This window comes from Lolium perenne, chromosome 1 (assembly GCF_019359855.2).
Source record: "Lolium perenne isolate Kyuss_39 chromosome 1, Kyuss_2.0, whole genome shotgun sequence".
Classification (NCBI taxonomy): Eukaryota; Viridiplantae; Streptophyta; class Magnoliopsida; order Poales; family Poaceae; genus Lolium; species Lolium perenne.
Window position 1 is genome coordinate 220842155 of NC_067244.2, and position 20391 is coordinate 220862545.

Consider the following 20391-nt stretch of genomic DNA (forward strand, 5'->3'; position numbering starts at 1 on the left):
GCCGGTGAAGCAGATCCGGTTCATGCATAGCGGTGTCGGTGAGCAAGATCCGATGCGGTAGACTGCTGGATGAGCATATGGTTTCGAGGTTCGGCGGGGATGATCCGGTCCGGTTGATGAAGGCGTCGATGAAGCGGCTCCGACAGGCAGCCGGATGACGAGGATCGCGAGGCCTCGGGTAGGCCAGGGAAGTCCGGCGGGGATGTTCCGGTGCGGTGGTCGTGGAGGTGGGAGAGAGGGACTTGGGAAGTTCCGGTGGGTGGTCTGAGGGAAATGAATTTTTTTTGCGAGGGTTTCCCGGCTAGGGAGGTGGTGATCCCAAAAAATGACGGGCAGACCCCCCCACCAACCGACTTTGATGTCATCTCCATAGGGGTAGACTAGGAATTAGGAAGCGTGTGAAATTTTTGTATTTTGTGGGCGGAAGTTTTGCCGCTATGAGATTTTGAATTTGGCTAAGGTCCAAGTATAATGATAAAAAATTGTGAAACCGTACTAGTACCTCTGTTCAAGGCCGAGTGCAAAATCAAATCATCATCACGTTGAATATAGGTCACTACCATGATCATGATCTATCTTCTGGACTGAGATCCAGTGCCCCCACGTTCACAGGGCACAACGTGACCTGAGGCTTCCCATCCACCATTCGTTTCAATCCAACGGCAAGGAAAACAACAGCATGACCCGATTAATTTCTGTTGAACTGAAGAGATGGTGTGTTCTCTCGAACCTGAACAAATAGAGAAGGGAACAAAAGATGATTTCGGTTCCGAGCGCATCTGGCCGGGCCAAACATGCGTCTGGTACAAACTACAGCGGGACGACGCATAGTGACTGGGCCGTTCGCAGCGACACAAACATGCCCAAATATGTGTCTTGGATCCGTCGCGCGGACGATGCGTGGACGCGTAAAGTGTCCGCTCGCGTCTGGCGAATGTTTCGTCGGGCCTGCTTGGCAGTGACCCAGCGTCGATGCGTCTTCTCAGGGCGCCGCTTCGGCAGTCTGCGACCGCGTAATGGCGATGACTCGCGTGGCGCGCGCCGGGTGGGCATAAAAAACCGAGCACCGAACACCGAACCGAACTAATCGAAACCGAAACCGAATACACCGAAACCGAAATGACCGAAAACAATTTCGGTGCTTCAATATGAAAAACCGAATTTATGTTAAAAAATTTCGGTTTTGATCATCTACTAACCGAAATAACCTTAAAAACCGAGATATCGTTAAATGATAGCATGAGCGTCTCATGTAGAGCTCCACTGTCAATCATTTCAACTAATTTCTCTGCCCAACAAGCAAACTACAAGAAAGCCAAAGTCTCAGACTCCACGTACGACATCACATGTCTCGTGCACATCCCTAAAAAAATTAAATGAAACCTCATGCACGTAGTATGTGTATACAAGTTCCTCCAAGAAATAGTACGTGTACTCAAGCATCTGTCTAGTTTCATTTTGCTTCATCTAACTATGTACGAGTAGTTTACTACTACATGGTCGTATGGTTCCTGGAGTTAGTAGCACTAGTAGTGTATACGGGCTCAACAGTCCTTGTCGTATGTGGCCCTAGCTTTCTAGTCATGGAAATTTGGCAACTGCCAAGGTACTGCATGCCATCATACGTACTTAATTTTTTATTTCTTGTCACAATTAGGTTAAATCGGTTAAAGACCGAAAACCGAACCGAATTATCGAGTAACCGAATTACAAATTAATTAGGAAACCGATATAATTTCAGTTCTCATTTCTTATTACCCGAATTATCAAAAAAACCGAAAAACCGAACCGAATTTTCGGTTAAAACCGAATGCCCAGGCCTAGTCACCTACCTCTGCGAATGGCGATGCCACGCGTGCAGCGGCCGTCGCCTGCCTCCGACATATATATACAGGGGTGCGCGTATATCGTCTCCTCCCACACTAAACCCTAGCCGATGCCGCTCAACCTCGTACTCACCGCTGTTTAGTGTGGGAGGAGATAATATGCATGCACTCATGTTTATATAGGTCGGAGGCACGCGACGGCCGTGGCACGCATGGCATCGCCATTCGCATAGGTAGGTGACAGCGCGTGCCACGCGAGGCATCGCCATTTTACGCGACTGCGGACTGCCGAAGTGGCTCCGCTGAGAAGACGCATCGACGCTAGGTCACTGCCAGGCGGGCCCAACAAAACGTCAGTCAGACGCGAGCGGACACTTTACGCGTCCACGCAGCGTCCGCGCGATGGATCTGAGGCGCATATTTAGGCATGTTTGCGTCCCTGTGAACGGCCCAGTCACTATGTGTCGCTCCGCTGGAGCGTGTACCAGACGCATTTTTGGCCCGACCAGATGCGCTCGGAACCGAAATCATCTTTTGTTCCCTTCTCTATTTCTTCAGGTTCGAGAGAACACAACAACTCTTCAGTTCAGCAGAAATTAATCGGGTCACGCTGTTGCTTTCCTTGCCGTTTGATTGAAACGAATGGTGGATGGGAAGCCTCAGGTCACGTTGTGCCCTGTGAACGTGGGGGCACTGGATCTCTGTCCCTATCGTATTAATCCAATTTAAAAATGCGTTTGAAATATTTTAGGATTGGTGGGAGATTTTGCCGCCCGACTGAGATTAAATTAAACCACACGTTCGACAATTCAAACTTGAGACCTTGGCTATGATACCATTTAAGTTCGAACTGATTGAAAAAGGCTATGCAATTAATTTATATAACATCCACAGGAACAACTACCAAGTTGATCCCAACCGCAGATAAATGCATCCACCAACAAAAGTAGGAAAGGTGTCATAATCTAAGGAAATATTTCACAAGACCAATGTACTCACTATGTAGTGTTCATCTCCAATTATCTATTGCATTTTCTTAGTCTTTGGGAGATTATAACGAACTTGATTGGCCTCGTGCAGTAGGGCATCACATGCTTCTAATCTCGATCTCAACATGTCAACTTTTGTTATTAGCATAGCTGTTGCAACTCGTTCTACTTGGAGTTGTTCCTCCAAAACTTGAGCAGAGAAATACTTGGACTTGGGCTTTAAAACCTAGCATTTCGCAGGAAAGAGTTTTTGGTGATATCTTTATCTTTCCCATGTTTTGCCATCTCGAATTTCATATTAGCATGACAAGTTTTGAGTTGTGTAAAAAGAAAAGTTATTACAGAGAAAAATGCAGATGGTAGATTTAATGTGTACGAACTACTTTTAATCATACAAGTTGGCATGCCTGACTATAATAAGGACCATCTATCTTGCTAGCAGGCATAATTATTAAGGTATTATTAATGGGCTACCATGTTCGTAGTCTTCGAAGAAATAGCCTTTATTGCATTACGAGCAGAAAATAGTTCACACGTGCGCTCAGATTCAAATTTTCAGCATGCAACCGATTTATGGTTTAATTGAAGTACACATCAGGATATTATTTCACACAAAATACATCAGCCACATGGAACATATCTAATTTTAGTACAACAACAAAATTTGTAATTATTACAGACCACGAAATTTTGAACGAAATTTTGAGCAGTAATTAATTACAGCATTGGCATCAGCAGTCCACTTGACTGAACAACAGAATCAAAGTTCATTTAGACACCTTCAATTCCCAGACACATCACAACTGGCTTACCATGACAAGTGCATAGGAGATTTTTTAGAACATTTTCTGTCAAACTTTGCCTATTTTTCAATTCATGTATCTCTTGGCGTGTGTTGGCAATTATTTCATCAGCATCTTTGTTTTCCCGCACAAATATATCAACTGCCTCTTGGAGTGCATCCCCCAAATCTCTTTGTGCCGGATTAAGTTGAGCAATAGATACCATGGGCCTATGCGAGCAATATGCACTCTCACTGCTGCTTTGTGAAACATCAATACTTGAGGCATTGGCCCTTGCTTCTGGCTTTGTAGCTTTATTTGAAGCCTGAAATTTAGATAAAACAAGTTACAACATCATATGATGCAATAAAAGACCTCCAATTTCAAGAGCATCATTGAGCTGATATAACATATAGCAAGCAATCCAAAATAGAGCCTCGTACATCTATTTCTTCTGGAACGGTTGGTGTACTGGACTCAGTGGACCAATGAGAGCACGTGCCGCTGTTAATGTTGCTCTGTGAAATGACCGCAACACTTGATAAATGGGTTGTCCCTACTGACATTACAGCTTTGTTTGCAGGCTGAAACTAAGACAAAACAAGTTAAAATGCAATACAATACACGGCAAACAAACAACACTGTTGACATAATTTTGAAAGAACCATGGGAAGATATAACAAAGAAACCAGTTAAGCCACATGCCTCTTAGAACAAACCAAACTAGATCATGGCGATGATGTATACAATGAACCAAGCAACTAGACATCATGTGCCCAATAACGAAGCCAGGTCACTGCACAGAAGAAATCTAGCAAATAGCCAAATACAGTCAAAACATGTGCATGTTGGATTGGATACAATTAGGAAAATAATGTATGATTGACATAAGCATGACTCAGATAGTGCCTTCGACAACGTAGAAGGTCAAGGCAACAATTAATTGTATGGCTTGTATGAAGTGCCATAACATTTAAATTAAGCATAAGAGGCATTGCTTAATCTGAGAACTGAGTGCTAGCTCAGTGGCAAGGCTTGCGAGTGCGCAGCCAGCCCACCCGGGTTCGAGTACCAACGGGACCGAATTAAACACGAATGAAGCGAGATGTCAGTACAAGTAGTGGCAATAGAAATGCAAAATCCATAACAAGGCCAATGACAACATTCACTTGCCAACAAAATCTAAGGCTTTAGCTTTCATATACCCTCAAAATTTAAAATAGTGTAATCCCCCGAAAGGGTATCATGGTATCATTTAATCTCAGCCATCTCACCTCTAATACCAAACATGTATCATTTAATCTCAGTCGTTCTTTCGTTTTACTCAAGAAAACATTTTTGTTTTGGGAGTTTATAGAAGCACAAGCTATCGTCTACATTGGCACTGTGTTATGAAAAATATCATCTTCATCGTACATGGTTATGTGAAGATATTGATATATAATTCTGTGCTAGGAAAACAAATAGCAATTACTATGTTACAAGAACCATCTTCAAGCTCGAAGATACGAAGTTCATTGGTCCACCAACCAAGGCTGATAAAATATTATATATTAATTTAGTACTAATATTTCGTATTTACTCATATTAAGGTCTAACTTTTTCCCCATGACAAACCAGTTTTGTTCGACTACGAGTGTTGTGCTGACCACCTGAGGCGTGGCTGCAATGTATAGCAAGAGGGGTTCCTTCTCCTTAGGTGCCACCAGGATTGGTGGTGTCGAGATTGTGCGTTTGAGATCCTCAAAATCTCTGTCTGCCTCTTCGTTCCATTGAAACTTCTCTCCTTGCTTGATCAAAGCGTAGAACGGCAACGCCTTTTCTCCAAGCCTGGCGACGAATCTGCTTAAAACTGCGACTCGCCCAGTTAATTGTTGTATTTCTTTCAACTTTGTTGGCTTCCTCATTGTTACAATAGCTTGAATTTTCTCTGGATTGGCTTCGATCCCTCTTGCTGAAACTAGGAACCCGAGAAGTTCTCCTGCAGGAACACCAAAGGAGCACTTTGTCTGGTTCAGCTTGAGGCAAAACTTGTCGAGGTTGTCGAAAGTTTCCTTTAGGTCCTCGATCAATGTTGATACCTTTTTGTTGTTATGACGACATCGTCGATGTACACTTGTACATTTTTTCCAATCTGTGCTGCAAGACACTTCTGCATCATCCGCTGATATGTTGCTCCCGCGTTTTTCAGACCAAAAGGCATTGTTTTGTAGCAAAACACGCCATAATGTGTAATGAACGCTGTCTTGACGTCATCCTCTTCTTTTAATCTGATCTAGTTATAACCAGAATATGCGTCCAGGAAGGAAAGACGTTCACATCCTACCGTGGAGTCGATGATTTGATCGATCCTTGGGAGGGGAAAGTGATCCTTTGGACAGTGTTTATTGAGACACGTAAAGTCGACACACATGCGAAGGACTTTCGTGTTTTTCTTCGGGACCAGCACTGGGTTAGTGATACGTGTCCAACGTATCAATAATTTCTTATGTTCCATGCTTGTTTTATGATGATACACACATGTTTTATACATACTTTATGTCATTTTTATGCATTTTCCGGCACTAACCTATTAACAAGATGCCGAAGAGCCAGTTGTTGTTTTCAGCTGTTTTTGGTTTCAGAAATCCTAGTAAGGAAATATTCTCGGAATTGGACGAAATCAACGCCCAGGGGCTTATTTTTCCACGAAGCTTCCAGAAGACCGAAAGGGAAACGAAGTGGGGCAACGAGGCGCCGCCACACTAGGGCGGCGTGGCCCAAGGGGGGCCCGCGCGGCCCTAGCGTGTGGCCCCCTCGTCAGCCCTCCGACTCCGCCCTTCCGCCTACATAAGCCTTCGTCGAGAATAACTCCAGTACCGAGAGCCACGATACGGAAAACCTTCCAGAGATGCCGCCGCCGCCAATCCCATCTCGGGGTATTCAGGAGATCGCTTCCGGCACCCTGCCGGAGAGGGGAATCATCTCCCGGAGGAGTCTTCACCGCCATGGTCGCCTCCGGAGTGATGTGTGAGTAGTTCACCCCTGGACTATGGTTCCATAGCAGTAGCTAGATGGTCGTCTTCTCCTAATTGTGCTATCATTGTCGGATCTTGTGAGCTGCCTAACATGATCAAGATCATCTATTTGTAATGCTACATGTTGCGTTTGTTGGGATCCGATGAATATGGAATACTATGCTATGTTGATTATCAATCTATCTATGTGTTGTTTATGATCTTGCATGCTCTCCGTTATTAGTAGAGGCTCTGGCCATGTCGTTACTTTTAACTCCAAGAGGGAGTATTTATGCTCGATAGTGGGTTCATGCCTCCATTAAATGCAGGACGATGTGAGAAAGTTCTAAGGTTGTGGATGTGTTGTTGCCACTAGGGATAAAACATCAATGCTATGTCTAAGGATGTATTTGTTGATTACATTACGCACCATACTTAATGCAATTGTCTGTTGTTTGCAACTTAATACTGGAGGGGGTTCGGATGATAACCTGAAGGTGGACTTTTTAGGCATAGATGCATGCTGGATAGCGGTCTATGTACTTTTTCGTAATGCCCAATTAAATCTCACACTACTCATCATAACATGTATGTGCATGGTCATGCCCTCTTTATTTGTCAATTGCCCAACTATAATTTGTTCACCCAACATGCTATTTATCTTATGGGAGAGACACCACTAGTGAACTGTGGACCCCGGTCCATTCTTTTACATCGAATGCAATCTACTGCAATACTCGTTCTACTGCTTTCTGCAAACATCATCATCCACACTATACATCTAATCCTTTGTTACAGCAAGCCGGTGAGATTGACAACCTCACTGTCACGTTGGGGCAAAGTAATTTGGTTGTGTTGTGCAGGTTCCACGTTGGCGCCAGAATCCCTGGTGTTGCGCCGCACTACACTTCGCTGCCATCAACCTTCAACGTGCTTCTTGGCTCCTACTGGTTCGATAAACCTTGGTTTCTTACTGAGGGAAAACTTGCCGCTGTACGCATCACACCTTCCTCTTGGGGTTCCCAACGGACGCGTGCTGTACGCGTATCAAGCACTTTTTTTGGCGCCGTTGCCGGGGACGTGAAGGAAAATTACACCACAGAGATTTCTAACTCCCACGTCAACTGCACGCCAGCAGCACTTTTTCTGGCGCCGTTGCCGGGGAGATCAAGACACGCTGCAAGGGGAGTCAACACTTCCAATCTCTTTATTTTGTTTTTGTCTTGCTTTATTTTATTTACTACTTTGTTTGCTGCACTAAAACAAAACACAAAAAAATTAGTTGCTAGCTTTACTTTATTTACTATCTTGTTTGCGTTCTCAATATTGAAAACACAAAAAATTTAGTTACTTGCATTTACTTTATCTAGTTTGCTTTATTTACTATTGCTAAAATGGGTACTCCTGAAAATACTAAGTTGTGTGACTTCACAAACACAAATAATAATGATTTCTTATGCACACCTATTGCTCCACCTGCTACTACAGCAGAATTCTTTGAAGTTAAACCTGCTTTACTGAATCTTGTTATGAGAGAGCAATTTTCTGGTGTTAGTTCTGATGATGCTGCTGCCCATCTTAATAATTTTGTTGAACTATGTGAAATGCAAAAGTATAAGGATGTAGATGGTGACATTATAAAATTAAAATTGTTTCCTTTCTCATTAAGAGGAAGAGCTAAAGATTGGTTGCTATCTTTCCCTAAGAATAGTATTGATTCATGGACTAAATGTAAGGATGATTTCATTGGTAGATATTATCCTCCTGCTAAAATTATATCTTTGAGAAGTAGCATAATGAATTTTAAGCAATTGGATAATGAGCATGTTGCCCAAGCATGGGAAAGAATGAAATCTTTGGTTAAAAATTGCCCAACCCATGGACTGACTACTTAAATGATCATCCAAACCTTTTATGCAGGAGTAAATTTTTCTTCACGGAACCTATTGGATGCAGCTGCTGGAGGTACCTTTATGTCCATCACTCTAGGCGCCGCAACAAAGCTTCTTGATAATATGATGATTAATTACTCTGAATGGCACACAGAAAGAGCTCCACAAGGTAAGAAGGTAAATTCTGTTGAAGAAACCTCCTCCTTGAATGATAAGATTGATGCTATTATGTCTATGCTTGTGAATGGTAGATATAATGTTGATCCTAATAATGTTCCTTTAGCTTCATTGGTTGCTCAAGAAGAACATGTTGATGTGAACTTCATTAAAAATAATAATTTCAACAACAATGCTTATCGGAACAACTCTAGTAACAACTATAGGCCATATCCTTATAATAATGGTAACGGGTATGGTAATTCTTATGGGAATTCTTACAACAATAATAGAAATGTGCCCTCTGGTCTTGAAGCCATGCTTAAAGAATTTATTAGTACACAAACTGCTTTTAACAAATATGTTGAAGAAAAGCTTGGGAAAATTGATATACCTGCTTCTAAAGTTGATAGTCCTGCTGCTGATGTTGATCTTTTGAAATCGAAACTTATGCCTAATGAAAATAAAGATATTAAGTCATTTGCTACAGCAAACTGAAGGAGATATGCCCAAGAGGCAATAATAAAAGTGGTTATTATATATCTTTATGTTTATGATAAATGTTTATATACCATGCTATAATTGTATTAACCGAAACATTGATACATGTGTGATATGTAAACAACAAAGAGTCCCTAGTATGCCTCTTAACTAGCTTGTTGATTAATGGATGATTAGTTTCATAATCATGAACATTGGATGTTATTAATAACAAGGTTATATCATTGTATGAATGATGTAATGGACACACCCAATTAAGCGTAGCATAAGATCACGTCATTAAGTTATTTGCTATAAGCTTTCGATACATAGTTACCTAGTCCTTATGACCATGAGATCATATAAATCACTTATACCGGAAAGGTACTTTGATTACATCAAACGCCACTGCATAAATGGGTGGTTATAAAGGTGGGATTAAGTATCCAGAAAGTATGAGTTGAGGCATATGGATCAACAGTGGGATTTGTCCATCCCGATGACGGATAGATATACTCTGGGCCCTCTCGGTGGAATGTCGTCTAAATGTCTTGCAAGCATATGAATGAGTTCATAAGAGACCACATACCACGGTACGAGTAAAGAGTACTTGTCAGGAGACGAGGTTGAACAAGGTATAGAGTGATACCGATGATCAAACCTCGGACAAGTAAAATATCGCGTGACAAAGGGAATTGGTATCGTATGTGAATGGTTCATTCGATCACTAAAGTCATCATTGAATATGTGGGAGCCATTATGGATCTCCAGATCCCGCTATTGGTTATTGGTCGGAGTGAGTACTTAACCATGTCCGCATAGTTCGCGAACCGTAGGGTGACACACTTAAAGTTGGATGTTGAAATGGTAGAACGTGAATATGGAATGAAGTTCGAATATATTTGTTCGGAGTCCCGGATGAGATCCCGGACATCACGAGGAGTTCTGGAATGGTCCGGAGAATAAGATTCATATATAGGAAGTCATTTTATTAGATTTAAAATGATCCGGAAGGTTCTATGGAAGGTTCTAGAAGGTTCTAGAAAAGTCCGGAAGAAACCACTTTGGAAGGCGGAGTCCCGAAGGGACTCCACCTCCCATGGCCGGCCAACCCTAGGAGGGTGGAGTCCACCTTGGTCTCTACCAAGGGGGCCGGCCACCCCCCCACATGGAAGGGGGGAATCCCACCCCAAGTGGGATTCCCACCTTGGGTAGGTTTCCCTATCACATGGAAGGCTTTGGGTTCGGGTCTTATTCGGAGACTTGTAGTCCAACACTTGGGGCTTCCACCTATATAATGAGGGCCAAGGGGAGGGGGCCGGCCACCCCAACAAGCACAAGGTGGCCGCACCACCTCAAGTGGCCGGCGCCCCCCTCTCCCCAAACCCTAGCCGCCCCGCTCCTCCACTTCCCGCACGCTTAGAGAAGCTCCGCCGGGTTTCTCCACCACCACCGACACCACGCCGTCGTGCTGTCGGATTCAAGAGGAGCTACTACTTCCGCTGCCCGCTGGAACGGGGAGGTGGACGTCGTCATCATCAACAACCGAACGTGTGACCGAGTACGGAGGTGCTGCCCGTTCGTGGCGCCGTGATTAAGATCTTCTACGCGCTTTTGCAAGCGGCAAGTGAACGTCTACCGCAGCAACAAGAGCCTCATCTTGTAGGCTTTGGAATCTCTTCAAGGGTGAGACTCGATAATCCCCTCGTTGCTACCATCTTCTAGATTGCATCTTGGCTTGGATTGCGTGTTCGCGGTAGGAAATTTTTTGTTTTCTATGCAACGAATCCCTACACAAACGCCATCCAAGTTAGAATTAATGAGAATATAAGATTGATGGCGGAATTGCGTGCTAGGTGGGAAAAAGAAGAAAATGCTAAAGATAACAATGTAGCTAAAGTTTGGACTATTACCACCACTAGCAATGAAAATGCTTTACATGTTGCTACACATCCTACTATCAATGGTAAAATAATTGGTGTTGGTAATGTTTCTACTTCTAATGCAAAGCTTGCAAAACTGCCTGAAACTGCTAAAACTGCTGAAACTACTTGTGATAAAACTGCTGAAATTTTTTCCAACATTGGGGACAATGATTCCATTGCTTTAGATTATAATGGTTTAGATTTTGATGATTGTCACATCTCTGAAGTTATAAAGTTATTACAAAAACTTGCTAAAAGTCCTAATGCTAGTGCTATAAATTTGGCCTTTACAAAACATATTACAAATGCTCTCATAAAAGCTAGAGAAGAGAAACTGGAACGTGAAGCTTCTATTCCTAGGAAGCTAGAGGATGGTTGAACGCCCATCATTAAGATGAAGGTCAATGATTTTGATTGTAATGCTTTATGTTATCTTGGTGCAAGTATTTCCGTTATGCCTAGAAAAATCTATAATATGCTTGACTTGCCACCATTGAAAAATTGTTATTTGGATGTTAATCTTGCTGATAATTCTACAAAGAAACCTTTGGGGAGGGTTGATAATGTTCGCATTACGGTTAACAATAACCTTGTCCCCGTTGATTTTGTTGTCTTGGATATTGAATGCAATGCATCTTGTCCCATTATATTGGGAAGACCTTTTCTTCGAACTGTTGGTGCTATTATTGATATGAAGGAAGGCAGTATTAAATATCAATTTCCTCTCAAGAAAGGTATGGAACACTTCCCTATAAAGAGAATGAAGTTACCTTTTGATTCTATCATTAGAACAAATTATGATGTTGATGCTTCATCTCTTGATGTTACTTGATACACACTTTCTGCGCCTAGCTGAAAGGCGTTAAAGAAAAGCGCTTATGGGAGACAACCCATGATTTTACTACAGTACTTTTGTTTTACATTTGAGTCTTGGAAGTTGTTACTACTGTAGCGGCCTTTCCTTATCTTAATTTTGTTGCATTGTTGTGCCAAGTAAAGTCTTTGATAGTAAGGTTCATACTAGATTTGGATTACTGCACAGAAACAGATTTCTTGCTGTCACGAATTTGAGCAGTAGTCTCTGTAGGTAACTCAGAAAAATCTGCCAATTTACGTGAGTGATCCCCAGATATGTACGCAACTTTCATTCAGTTTGAGCATTTTCATTTGAGCAAGTCTGGTGCACCTAAAAAATTCGTCTTTACGGACTGTTCTGTTTTGACAGATTCTGCCTTTTATTTCGCATTGCTTGTTTTGCTATGCTTGATGGATTTCTTTATTCCATTAACTTTCAGTAGCTTTGTGCAATGTCCAGAAGTGTTAAGAATGATTATGTCACCTCGGAACATGTGAATTTTGATTATGCACTAACCCTCTAATGAGTTGTTTTGAGTTTGGTGTGGAGGAAGTTTTCAAGGATCAAGAGAGGAGGATGATACAATATGATCAAGGAGAGTGAAAGCTCTAAGCTTGGGGATGCCCCGGTGGTTCATCACTGCATATTTCAAGAAGACTCAAGCATCTAAGCTTGGGGATGCCTAAGTCATCCCCTTCTTCATCGACAACATTATCAGGTTCCTCTAGTGAAACTATATTTTTATTCCATCACATCTTATGTGCTTTACTTGGAGCGTCTGTATGTTTTTTTGTTTTTGTTTGAATAAAGTGGATCCTAGCATTCATTGTGTGGGAGAGAGACACGATCCGCTGTTGCATATGGACAAATATGTCCTTAGCTTTACTCATAATGTTCATGGCAAAGGTTGAAACTGCTTCGTTGAATTGTTATATGGTTGGAAACAGGAAATGCTACATGTGGTAAATGGTATAATATCTTGAATAATGTGATACTTGGCAATTGTTATGCTCATGTTTAAGATCTTGCATCATATACTTTGCACCTATTAGTGAAGAAATACATAGAGCTTGCTAAAATTTGGTTTGCATGATTGGTCTCTCTAAGGTCTAGATATTTTCTAGTAAGGGTTGAACAACAAGGAAGACGGTGTAGAGTCTTATAATGCTTGCAATATGTCTTTTATGTGAGTTTTGCTGTACCGGTTCATACTTGTGTTTGCTTCAAATAACCTTGCTAGCCTAAGCCTTGTATTGAGAGGGATTACTTCTCGTGCATCCAAAATCCTTGAGCCAATAACTATGCCACTTGTGTCCACCATACCTACCTACTACATGGTATTTCTCCGCCATTCCAAAGTAAATTGCTTGAGTGCTATCTTTAAACACTTCAAAAGTTATTACCTCTTATTTGTGTCAATGTTTTATAGCTCATGAGGAAGTATGTGGTGTTTATGTTTCAATCTTGTTGGGCAACTTTCACCAATGGACTAGTGGCTTCATCTGCTTATCCAATAATTTTGCAAAAAGAGCTGGCAATGGGATTCCCAGTCCCAAATTAATTAACCTTCATAATTTTACAAAAATAGACACTCCTCCATGGTATGTGATTGTTGGACGGCACCCGAGGATTCGGTTAGCCATGGCTTGAGAAAGCAAAGGTGGGGAGGAGTGTCATCTAAATAAAACTAAAATAAAAGGCACTCCTTCATGGTATGAGATTGTTGGCAGGCACCCGAGGATTCGGTTAGCCATGGTTTGTGAAAGCAAGGTTGGAAGGAGTGCCATCCAAAAATAAAATTTCATGGGAGCCGCTCTTTGAAAGTCTGTCTGGCAAGGGGGTTAGAGTGCCCACTACCATTCGTTAACAACAACAAACACCTCTAAAAAAATTACTTTTATGCTCTCTTTATGTTTTCAAAATAAAAGCTCTAGCACAAATATAGCAATCAATGCTTCCCTCTGCGAAGGGCCATTCTTTTACTTTATGTTGAGTCAGTCTACCTATTTCCTTCTATCTTAGAAGCAAACACTTGTGTTAACTGTGCATTGATTCATACATACTTGCATATTGCACTTATTATATTACTTTATGTTGACAACTATCCATGAGATATACATGTTACAAGTTGAAAGCAACCGCTGAAACTTAATCTTCCTTTGTGTTGCTTCAATGCCTTTACTATGAATTTATTGCTTTATGAGTTAACTCTTATGTAAGACTTATTGATGCTTGTCTTGAAAATACTATTCATGAAAAGTCTTTGCTATATGATTCAATTGTTTAACCATTGTATTTACCATTGCTTCGAATAGCTGCATTCATTACATGTGCTTACAATAGTATTGATCAAGATTATGATGGCATGTCACTTCAGAAATTATCTTTGTTATCGTTTACCTACTCGGGACGAGTAGGAACTAAGCTTGGGGATGCTGATACGTCTCCAACGTATCGGTAATTTCTTATGTTCCATGCTTGTTTTATGATGATACACACATGTTTTATACATGCTTTATGTCATTTTTATGCATTTTCCGGCACTAACCTATTAACAAGATGCCGAAGAGCCCGTTGTTGTTTTCTGTTGTTTTTGGTTTCAGAAATCCTAGTAAGGAAATATTCTCGGAATTGGACGAAATCAACGCCCAGGGGCTTATTTTTCCACGAAGCTTCTAGAAGACCGAAAGGGAAACGAAGTGGGGCGACGAGGCGCCGCCACACTAGGGCGGCGCGGCCCAAGGGGGGCCCACGCGGCCTTAGCGTGTGGCCCCCTCGTCAGCCCTCCGACTCCGCCCTTCCGCCTACATAAGCCTTTGTCGAGAATAACTCCAGTACCGAGAGCCACGATACGGAAAACCTTCCAGAGACGACGCCGCCGCCAATCCCATCTCGGGGGATTCAGGAGATCGCCTCTGGCACCCTGCCGGAGAGGGGAATCATCTCCCAGAGGACTCTTCACCGCCATGGTCGCCTCCGGAGTGATGTGTGAGTAGTTCACCCCTGGACTATGGGTCCATAGCAGTAGCTAGATGGTCGTCTTCTCCTAATTGTGCTATCATTGTCGGATCTTGTGAGCTGCCTAAGATGATCAAGATCATTGATACGTCTCCAACGTAACCATAATTTCTGATGTTCCATGCTTGTTTTATGACAATACTTACATGTTTTGCTCGCACTTTATAATGTTTTTATGCGTTTTCCGGAACTAACCTATTAACAAGATGCCACAGTGCCAGTTCCTGTTTTCTGCTGTTTTTGGTTCCAGAAAGGCTGTTCGGGCAATATTCTCGGAATTTGACGAAACGAAGACCAAACATCATAATTCACCGAGACGGACCAGGACACCGAAGGAGAGTCGGAGGGAGGCATGGGGCCCCCAGACCATAGGCCGGCGCGGCCTGGAGGGGGGCGCGCCGCCCTATGGGGTGGGACCCCCAGGCGCCCCCTTGCGCCGCCTCTTCGCCTATTTAACTCCTCGCGACCTAAAACCTCGATACCTTTTGACTAAACTCCAGAAAGACTCCAGGGGGGCCGCCGCCATCGCGAAACTCCAATTAGGGGGACAGAAGTCTCTGTTCCGGCACCCTGCCAGGACGGGGAAGTGCCCCCGGAAGCCATCTCCATCGACGCCACCGCCTCCATCATGCTCTGTGAGTAGTTCCCCCATGGACTACGGGTTCTAGCAGTAGCTAGTTGGTACTCTCTATCCCATGTACTTCAATACAATGATCTCATGAGCTGCCTAACATGATTGAGATCCATCTGATATAATCGGTGTTGTGTTTGTTGGGATCCGATGGATGATACATTATGATTAGTCTATCTATAAAGTTTGTGAAGTTATTGTTGCTGCAATCTTGTTATGCTTAATGCTTGTCACTAGGGCCCGAGTGGCATGATCTTAGATTTAAGCTTTATACTTATTGCTTAGATTGTATCTACAATTTGTATGCACATGTTGCTGTCCGGAACCAAAGGCCCCGAAGTGACAGAAATCGGGACAACCGGAGGGGATGGCGGTGATGTGAGGATCACATGTTTTCACCAAGTGTTAATACTTTGCTCCGGTACTCTATTAAAAGGAGTACCTTAATATCCAGTAGATTCCCTTGAGGCCCGACTGCCACCGGCTGGTAGGACAAAAGATGTTGTGCAAGTTTCACGTTGCGAGCACGTACGACTATATATGGAAAACATGCCTACATGATTAATGAATTGATGTTCTATCTTAATGCTTTATCAATCCTATCAATTTCCCAACTGTAATTTGTTCACCCAACACTTGTCACTTGTTATTGGAGAGTTACCACTAGTGTAGATCGCTGGGAACCCCGGTCCATCTCTCATCATCATATACTCGTTCTATATATCATTGGAAGTAGTATCAACTATTTTCTGGTGCCATTGCCTCTGTGTTACTGTTACCGCTGCTGTGTTACTGTTACTATTGCTCTCATATTACTGTTGCTTTCACATCACCCCTGGTACTAGTGCTTTTCCAGGTGCAGCTGAATTGACAACTCAGCTGTTAAGGCTTATAAGTATTCTTTACCTCCCCTTGTGTCGAATCAATAAATTTGGGTTTTACTTCCCTCGAAGACTATTGCGATCCCCTATACTTGTGGGTCATCAAGACTGTTTTCTGGCGCCGTTGCCGGGGAGGCATAGCTCTACTCATAAGTTCACCCGGGGAGTACACTCTACCTCTCTCTCTGTTTTTATTTTATTTTGTTTTGTTTTACTTAGTTTACTTTTTTCCTAGTTTATTTGTGCTTAGTTTATTTCTGTCTAGTATTACTTTGCTTAGTTTATTTTTGTCTTGTTTTACTTTTATCATATACCCAAAAATCCATAAAAATTTGAAAAACCTAAAAATTAAAAACTGTTGTTATGGGAGAACCCACAACCTACTTGGAGCTTATAGAATATTATAATAATTATAGAGAATCAAGAACGGTTAAAGTAATGAGTGCTATGATAGAAAAATTGAATACAATTGCTAAAATCTTGCTTAAACGCCATGATATAAATTGTTGCTCTGAAGAGGATACTAAACATCTGAAATTTCAATGTGGCTTTAGTGAAGAAGTTTTAATTAAGAACTATAATTGGAATAACTATATTCATCTTGGGTTCGAAGAAGTAGAACAATTTGTCTTATTTATGGGAGCCTCTGAGATCGAATCCTTCATGGTTAAAAATTACGAAACTTGTGTTGTTTGTAAGGACCTTAAAGATTATGTCTCTTCTATCCTTAATTTTTCCAATGAAAGTTACAGTGATAATCCTTATATCATTGATTATAAAGAGAGACTCATTAATGCACAAGAATGCACTCACAATTTGCAGGAACCTGTGGAAGAAGAAATTGATGAACCTGAAAGCTCATTGGATGAAAAAGAGGAAGAAATTGATGAACCTGAAAGCTCATTGGATGAAAAAGAAGAGGCGAGTGATGAACAAAAGGATGAAGAATGGATTAGCTACCCATGCCAACCTTCTAATGAGAGTAACTCTTTATCTCTTACACTATTTGATTGTCCTCCATGCTTACCAAAGGAGGTTGAATGTTATGTTCCTGTGGATTCTCTTGAAATATTTCCTATGAGTAAAACTTGTGAGAATAATGATGCTACTGTTATCTATGATAATCCATGCTACTTTGATAAATCTTATGATAATGATTTGTTTGTGCCTGATGTCGAAATGCATGGTACTAAAGAATTTTGCGTAGCAAATGTTTATGATAAAGCTCTAGATGATGGTCCTATGTTGCTTGATAATATTAATTGTACTACTAATGAAAATGGGATTGGAGAGGATTTAACTTTATCTATGTGTCCCATATCTCTTGAGATTGATCAACCATCTTGTTATACTATTGATAAAAGTGGATTTGAAAGTTTTAATCCCACTATTTTTGAGCTTGATAAAAATTATGTGTTTATGGATCATGAAAAGCATGCTTTATGTGATAGTTGTATTGTTGAGTTTGTTCATGAAGATAATGAAAATTATTATGAGAGAGGAAAATATGGTTTTAGAAATTTGCATGGTACTAAAACACTTCTCTATATGCTTAAAATTTTGAAGTTACTCTTGTTTTATCTTCCTGCTTGTCACTTTGTTCTTCATGAATTTATTTGTCTACAAGATTCCTATGCATAGGAAGTGGGTTAGACTTAAATGTGTTTTGAATTTGCTTTTTGATGATCTCTTTTGCTTCAACTCTTATTTCTTGCGAGTGCATCATTAAAACTGCTGAGCCCATCTTAATGGCTATAAAGAAAGAACTTCTTGGGAGATAACCCATGTGTTTATTTTGCTACTGTTTTGTTGTGTTTTGGAAGTTGTTACTACTGTAGAAACCTCTCCTTATCTTTATTTTATTGCATTGTTGTGCCAAGTGAAGCCTCTAATAGAAGGTTGATACTAGATTTGGATTTCTGCACAGAAACAGATTTCTATCTGTCACCAATTTAGACTGTGTTCTCTGTAGGTAACTCAGAAAAATCTGCCAATTTACGTGCGTGTTCCTCAGATATGTACGCAACTTTCATTAGTTTTGAGTTTTCTGATTTGAGCAACGGAAGTACCTCTTTATAATTCGTATTTACTGGCTGTTCTGTTTTGACAGATTCTGTCTCTGTTTTTTGTATTGTCTCTTGTGGACTTTAAGTGAGGCTTTCTAGACGTGGAGAGCTGTAGCTAATGTTTTATTGAGTTCTTGCAATGTGTCACTACAGGATCAAGGTGGATTCAAGTTTTTTGAGTACTAACCCCTCTAATGAAGTTTATGAGAAGTTTGGTGTGAAGGAAGTTTTCAAGGGTCAAGAGAGGAGGATGATATATGATCGAGAAGAGTGAAAAGTCTAAGCTTGGGGATGCCCCCGTGGTTCATCCCTGCATATTTCAAGAAGACTCAAGCGTCTAAGCTTGGGGATGCCCAAGGCATCCCCTTCTTCATCAACTTATCAGGTTTCTTCTATTGAAACTATATTTTTATTCGGTCACATCTTATGTGCTTTACTTGGAGCATCTGTGTGTTTTTATTTTTGTTTTTGTTTGAATAAATTCGGATCCTAGCTATCCTTGTGTGGGAGAGAGACACGCTCCGCTTTTTCATATGAACACTTGTTCTTCGTTTTATTTTTAATGTTCAATGATAAAAGTTGGAAGCTACAATACTTATTGTTATTTGGTTGGAAACAGAAAATGCTTCATATTGTCTTGAATAATTTGACACTTGGCAATTGTTTTGAGCTCTCAAGTAGATCATGATTAAGTTTTTTCATGTAGTTTAAACCTATTAGTGGAGAACTACTGTAGAGCTTGTTAAAATTGGTTTGCATGATTGGTCTCTCTTAAAGTCTAGATATTTTCTGGTAAAAGTGTTTGAGCAACAAGAAAGACAATGTATAGTATTATAATGCTTGCAATATGTTCTTATGTAAGTTTTGTTGTACCGGTTCATACTTGTGTTTGCTTCAAACAACCTTGCTAGCCTAAGCCTTGTACTGAGAGGAAATGCTTCTCGTGCATCCAAAACCTTGAGCCAAAACATATGCCATGTGTGTCCACCATACCTACCTACTATGTGGTATTTCCTGCCATTCCAAGTAAATACTTCATGTGCTACCTTTAAACCTTCAAAATGCTTCTCAATTTGTGTTAATGTTTTATAGCTCATGAGGAAGTATGTGGTGTTTCATCTTTCAATCTTGTTGGGCAGCTTTCACCAATGGACTAGTGGCTTCATCCGCTTATCCAATAATTTTGCAAAAAGAGCTGGCAACGGGGTTCCCAGCCCCAAATTAATCACAAATAGACACTCCTCCATGGTATGTGAATGATTGGTAGGCACCCGAGGATTCGGTTAGCCATGACTTGAGAAAGCAAAGGTGGGGATGAGTGTCATCACCAAATAAAGCTAAAATAAAATAGACACTCCTTCATGGTATGTGATTGTTGGAAGACATCCGAGGATTCGGTTAGCCATGGTTTGTGAAAGCGAAGGTTGGAAGGAGTGTCACCCAAAAATGAAAACATCATGGGAGCTGCTCTTTGAAGGTCTGTCTGACAAGGGGGTTAGAGTGCCCACTACCATTCGTTGACAACAACAAACACCTCTCAAAACTTTACTTTTATGCTCTCTATATGATTTCAAAACTTAAAAAGCTCTAGCACATGATTTAATCCCTGCTCCCCTCTGCGAAGGGCCATTCTTCTACTTTATGTTGAGTCAGTTTACCTACTTCCTTCCATCTTAGAAGCAAACACTTGTGTTAACTGTGCATTGATTCTTACATACTTGCATATTTGCATTCATCATATTACTTTGTGTTGACAATTATCCATGAGATATGCATGTTGAAAGTTGAAAGCAACTGCTGAAACTTAAATCTTCCTTTGTGTTGCTTCGATGCCTTTATTTTGAATTTATTGCTTTATGAGTTAACTCTTATGCAAGACTTTTGATGCTTGTC